At 36.3% G+C, this 6,953-nt stretch overlaps 1 non-coding gene across 1 annotated transcript; it reads right to left on the bottom strand.

The window, feature by feature from the left end:
- Positions 1-6,012: 6,012 nt before the first annotated feature.
- TRNAA-UGC (transfer RNA alanine (anticodon UGC)) lies at positions 6,013-6,085 on the bottom strand. Its single transcript has one exon. It is a non-coding gene; the product is annotated as a tRNA-Ala (tRNA).
- Between the last annotated feature and the right edge of the window lie 868 nt (positions 6,086-6,953).

Here is a 6,953-nt window from a genome sequence, read left to right as displayed (position 1 = left end):
TCATTAATCATTTCCATGGGGTATGAGGAATACTGTTGCTTGGATGCATTATGAAAAATGTGTCTTGTTTATAAAGATTCAAAATACCAAATACCTTATACATATAAACTCTACAGTCTGTACTACTAGCTGTTACCCACCATCTCCTTGAATGTCACTGTGCTGTAGACAGGTGGGCAGGTAAACAGTCTTACAAGGTGGAAGTGAAAATGCTTCCATGTCAAGAGTTCCAGTATTTGAAATATTTTTTGATTATGGATTTCATATCACTTAATCCCAATAAAAACTGTAGAGTAGAGCTACGATTGTAGTTGTTATTTGTTTGGGCAAGCAGTTGTGTAAGAGATATAGATCAGTGTTAGGTCCAGGTAAATAATTTGTCCTCCTGTGAGAATTCTTAATGTGGAAATTTCCAACAGTTTTAGTTGGTGTAGTGTCTCCTCCAGTCACTATGGGGTTGTGGTGCATAGTTCCAGGATTGCTCATTTTATTCTACTTGTATTAAATACTTTAACAATCAGAAGTCTTTTTAAGCTTCTAGGTCTTTACTATCACATTTCTTCCAATGAAATCATGGGTCTCTTGCTTTTCTTTTAGAGCAAATCTGGTCAGTTAATTAAATACAACAAATGCATCATTTAAAATTTTAAATTTTCTATTTATTAAGTATTCACTGGTTGAGGTATATATAACTGTGTGCAGGTCCAGGTGTATTTATTGCTGAGCATTATATAAAACACTTTCACATGTATTGGTTCTTCTGCACCCAAAAAGCTTGTAAGTTCTTGAGTCAGGGACTAAAAGCCAGTTTGTCTGTAGATACCCAGCCCAGGGAATGTTTTCCACTGCACCATGCAGTCTTTTCAACATTCAGCCTCAGTTAAGCCAAGTTAGCACATGCTTAATCTGCTCCCCAACTTACAACCTAAACAGTTCTAAAATTTAACCTTAAAAGGCCCTTATCAACAAAATATGTAAAATGTGCACATTTATCTTGGGGCTCTTCAAGATTTCTCTTTCCAGTTAAAAACATTTTTTTCCCCATTCATGTACTATTAATTCCAGTAAATTCTAATGGGAATTAAGCACAGTAAATCCTTGGCACTTGGTTAAAAACTAGGAATCATGCAGAGACAGCACTTTTGTATATAGCCACTTGTAATCCACTCTATAAATGCTTTGTTTTTTTGTGCCATCTGTCATTGAATTGGTGAGATTCTTGCTGGGGTTTCATGGTATCTTACTGCTGTAGAAGGTCATACATACATTGACATTTGGTAAAGAGATGGACTGAAGGTTTGATTCTACCCACAGGCTATGTTCAGAATGATGTTTTAGTAAAAAGTCAAAAAAGCTCAGCATTGATACATGCCAACATCATTCTTTAACTTGGGCATCTATACATATGCTCGGTATTTAACTTTCTCTCTCAATAATTTTGATACTGCATAGTTCCATGAGGGCAAGATTTCTGTCTATGTTGATTATCTTTGTGTTCCTGATGGCTAGAATAGTATGTGGCATATAATAGGCATTTACTAATTATTAGTGGAGTAAATGTTTCCCTTAAAAACATCAGCATAACTAAGAATTAAATGCTTTTTCTTTTACATATATTTCTCCTACTAAATCTCCAAGTACGTATGGTACTTTGAAAATGAATTAAAGAATAATCTCTTCATTCCCCTCAGGAGTTGTACCATATATTATGGCTGAACTCTTTTTCTTATAATATGTTCAAATAGTTCTAAAGTACAATATATTCTAGAAAGCCCCAAATCAACTTATAAACTATGCAGTATCAAAATTAACAAGAGAGCAAGTTAAACGCCCAGTATATGTGTATATGCACAACTTTGAGAAAAGGTTGGCATCAATCCTAAGCTTTTTTGACTTTTTACTAAAAGGTTGTTCTGAACATAGCCTGTAATGGAATACCAAAAATATGTACAGTAGACTAATCTACTGATACTCTAGGGTGAAGGACTGTAAAAGCTGAACTCATGTTAATCCTGGAGGACTGAAACTTTGTAATGACCATCAGGGTTGCACAGATTTATTTACTTTTAGAGCTGAACAGTTACCAATATTTACCTAGTTTTTATGATTTATAAATTAATTTATAATACATTATTGAATTCTAACTTCATCCTATGAAGTATCATTCTCCTTTCAATATATAAAAAAAAACAAGTTTAGAGATAGGAATAATGAATAGTTATAATGTGCTTATAACATGACAGGTGTTGTTCTTTGCATTTATTAACTTACCTGATTTTCACAAAACCTTATAAGGTAGGTTGCATGATTTTTTATCACTAAGTCTCCAAAATCCAGTATGTATTTTGCAGCACTTACAGGGCATTTTAATTCAGACTAGCCACATCTCCAGTGTGCAAACCAGCTCTGAGCCATCAAGCCTAAAATCTTTACGTATAGATAAGAGTGAAAAGCTCAGAGTAGTGAATTCCCATACTCAGAGTTAATCAGGTGCATAAATGTCATGTTGGTAACCAGACTTGAAGAGGAAAAGCAATTGCCAAGACTTGAAGCCTGTGAATCCTCTGCTGCCCTATTATATGAGGTATGGCTCTGAGACACCCCTCCTGCATGGTTTCTCTCAGCAGCCAGTCTTTGGACCTAAATACCCAGAACCCACCGTACTACATTCCATCTTCCACATCTTGAAGGCCAAACCAGCTGGTTTCACTCCAGTGGGACACATGTTAGACCCTATTTATTTATTTACTGTTGCAAAGTTGCATGAAACAGAAAGAAAAAGCCAAAATAAGTTCAAATCTCCATGGAACATGGGAGCCTGGAAACTCTCTCTTTTCGTAGATTCATTTGCTGTTTGAATACAAATGGACTGTGAAAAGCATACTGTCATAACGTGTTTCCATTTGGGAAGAAGGCTGGAAACCTATGGATTTCAGAACGTGTGTTGTCTTAGAGATGTTTCCCTACTTCTTCACAGATGATGTGGACTCTTAGAGGCTTGTTACACTCTCCTCCTATTGACTGTCAGGAAACCCAGAATAACTTCTATATTTTTACCTTACATTTATTCAAACCCTTCAAGTTGCCAGAGCCAGAATTGATCTAAAGATGTATATTAATAAGTAGAAGCTTAAACTAGGCATTTCTTTAATTCTATCTTAATAATTATATTACCATATTTCACAGGACTTGAATTTTAGAGGTAAGAAGGGCCTTAAAAAGTCACATAACAGTGGTTTTGGAACTTTTTTCCTTAAGGTAATAGCACAGGTTTTTTCAGATGAGATCATACTTGGAGTTCACACATAGAACAGATAATGGTGGAGCTGCTAGGAGTAAAGTGGGATTGAGGCTGGAGCCATACTCTGTTGGTCTTTTATTGTTTGATTTGTAGCTCCGTGGAGGCTAGATGTCTAATTAACACAGTGAAAAACACTGCTTTAGTCCATACCAACCCCTCCCCCCATTTTTTCCCTGCTTGCCAGACTGATGTTAGCCAGAGATTTACAATTCTAAAATATTTGACTTTACGAAAACGGTCCAGGTGTGGATACTAGAGCAATAGATCAGTCAACGGAAAGAATTGTAATGAGAAAGAACCAAGTTAGGTCAGAATTATTGCCTGGGTATGAGAGAAGAACAAGTTCAAACTTGGCTGGTAGTAGATTGATGGAGACACACACACACACACACACACAGAAATCAGACAAAGCATTCAGTTTTGACAGGAAGATAATTTTAATTTTAGCAAATGAACATGAAGTAACAGCCAGCCATTCACATGGAATCATTTATAAGTGCTAGTCCGTCTTGAACTGGAGCGTGGAGAATCAGAGCCAGCCATCTGCTCAAAATGGAAGCCCTGGGGCCATACGCTGAGGGAAATAATATGGGGAGAGGAATTTTCTAAGAAAGAGTATGGGCAGAAGAGAAGGCCAAAGTCTGAGACTTAAAAGAATGAATGGACATTAATGCATCAGAAGAGCAAGAAAAAAACAGTTAAGAAGATAGTAAAGAAGTAGCAGAGAGGTATGAGGAAAACAGCCCAACAATTCTCAGCCCCTCCCTGAGCCTCCCTTGACAAAACAACCAGCCTCTCTTCCTAAAGCCACTGTTAATAGCCTCGTAATTGGACCAAAGTGTCAATTTTTTTTTTTGCTTTTACAGCAAATAAAAGCATAAGTGAAAATTTATTTTATCCATGCAATTATTCATCATAGTAAAAGATCTTTAAAATGACTATGGATTCTCTTAAATAGAATAATTTCCTTCCTTCCTCCTTCCTTTTCTTCCTTCCTGCCTTCTTTTATTTTTTGAATTCTGTCATTTGAGTACAATGAGATGTAGGCTCCCTTATCAGGCCCAAGGTAGGAGGCTGACCCTCTTGTTTGGAAGAGTGCTTCCATATAAAAAACTGCTAAAGCAGCCATTTTATGCCAGTATATATTTAGAAAAATAAAAGGTAAACAAATTGGCAACAGCCAACTTAGTATAAAATCATGAAGTGCTTCTTCTTGGCTTTGATTTTATATTTTTATGGTAATGCTACTCATTTGAATTTTATTTTGATTCTACTTGATTTCTGCCAGGCTACCAAAGCAGATTATATTTCCTATGAAATCCTTTATTTTTTCATTTAAACTGTTTGGGGTTTTTCTGTGGACAGAATTCTTGAGTCAGTCTTCAAATGTTTATCGAGTGCCCATAATGTTATATGCTTTATCTTGGGTATTCAAGAATAATGCAAAACAAAAAAGACAAGTTTTTTGCTTTTAAGACTATTGCTGTTAGAGTGACACAAATAATTTAATGGATGATGAAGCAAAAGTTAACCTTCTTTTAAGCAGGCCCAGTCCTCAGTCACGTGGTGTAATTGTCTATGTATTCTGGGGGCATTGACCACCCCAGACCTCTCCCCACTTCTGGAAACACTATCCTTCATTTCTCTTCCTAGTCCCAATCTCAGGGGTCTAACCTCAGCTTGGATTTCCACTTGGATGTTCTTGTTTTTAGTTTAAGATGCAGCCTCAAGTCACGTTAACATTCAGAATACCTCTAGGCCTTCAAGACCAGAAGAGAGGTGCCATTCACGATGGATTTGCAGGTAGCACAAAAAATACTGAAGGGTGTGTAGAACAGAGATATTTTGGTCTTGGGTGTTTCCTGCTGGCTTTTCTTAAATCGTGTCATCTGTCAAAGAAGCACTTCTGCCTTTTTTCAAGGCTGGCCCCACTTCTGGGTAACCTATTTGCTAAGGCCTTCCTTCACTTTGCACATCCTCCATCAAAGAGGAATTCTTGTTTGAAGTGCCTGTCAGTGGAATAAGTATGTTGGGTAGACCATTCCTACTCATTTATATTTTCCTTTTACACATTAAGAAAATGAGGCCCATGGTAACTTATAAGTGATTTGCTCAGTGACATCTAGCCTGTTTGCAGTGTGGCCAGAACTGGGATCCTTATCTCCTTGAGTCCTCACTTAGTGCTCTTTTCATTATATCACACAGCCTTTCTTAGCCATAAATTTCTGTCACTTAGCAATGACACCAAGAAAAGAAACACTTTACTGTGTGGTTTGCTGTTTATCTGTTTATCATTGTAATAATGATCAAATTAACATGGCTTCTTGATAGCTATCATTACTATTGACCACTAACAATAATAAGTGTAGGGCTCACTGGACAAGTAATGCTATTTCAATTATGAAAACAATAAGAATAATCTTGAATATTCAAGAACATGTGATGATTTTTCTTTTCACTTCATGTGCTCCCAATTATAGACTGCTTATTATAAAAGTACACAATGACTCTGGGCCTCTTCTCTAATAAGAGATTTGTTCTCTTCTCTCTCTGGGTAGAAACCTTTCTTTCCACACTTAGATTTCAAACAGTCTTTTATAAATCTAGACCTCTAGCATTGCTGGTAGAATACTGTATAGTAACCTCAGTTATCCTCCATTTTTGATTGTCTCTCTCCTTTTTTTGGGGGGGTGGGGGCTGCAGGATCTTAGTTCCCCGACCAGGGACTGAACCTGTGGCCCCTGCATTGCAAGCACAGAGTCCTAACCACTGGACCACCAGGGAATTCCTCGATCCTCCATTTTTGAAAACATGACTTCTTTAGAGGTTCAAGACAACAGACACTTTATAAATATACTTGTGTATGTATTTCAGTCTGTTGAATTATAATCTAAAAATTAATATTAAACATCAATTTCTACCTCACAACTGTCGAAAGGCTATTATCAGAAAGACCACAAATAAAAAATGTTGGCAAGGATGTGGAGAAAAGGGAACCCTTATACACTGTTGGTGGGAATGTAAATTGGTGCAACCACTCTGTAGAACAGTATGGAGGGTCCTCAAAAAGTTAAAAAATAGAACTACCATATGATCCAGCAATTCCATTCCTGGTTATATATCCAAAGAAAATGAAAACACTAATTTGAAGATACATGCACCCCAGTGTTCATAGCAGCATCATTTACAATTGCCTAGATATGGAAGCAACTGAAGTGTCCATCAACAGGTGAATGGATAAAGAAGATGTGGTATATATATACAATGGAATGCTATTCAGCCATAAAAAAGAATGAAAATTTGCCATTTGCAACAACATGGATAGACCTGAAGGGTATTATGCTTGGTAGTATAAGTCAGAAAAACAAATACTGTATGTTATCACTTATATGTAAAATCTAAAAAAGAAAACGAGTGAATATAACAAAACAGAAAAAGCCTCACATATAGAGAACAAACTAATGGTTACTAGTGGAGAGAGGGAAGGACAGAGGGGCAAGATAGAGGTAGGGGATTAAGAGGTACAAACTACTATATATAAAATAAATGAGCTACAAGGATATATTGTATAGCATAGGGAATACAGCCAATATTTTATAATAACTTTAAATGAAATATAACCTATAAAAATTTTGAATCACTGTTATATACC

The sequence above is a fragment of the Hippopotamus amphibius genome, chromosome 4, assembly GCF_030028045.1.
Source record: "Hippopotamus amphibius kiboko isolate mHipAmp2 chromosome 4, mHipAmp2.hap2, whole genome shotgun sequence".
Lineage (NCBI taxonomy): Eukaryota > Metazoa > Chordata > Mammalia > Artiodactyla > Hippopotamidae > Hippopotamus > Hippopotamus amphibius.
The sequence above is the reverse complement of the archived record's forward strand: the minus strand, read 5'-3'. Positions and strand labels throughout refer to the sequence as shown.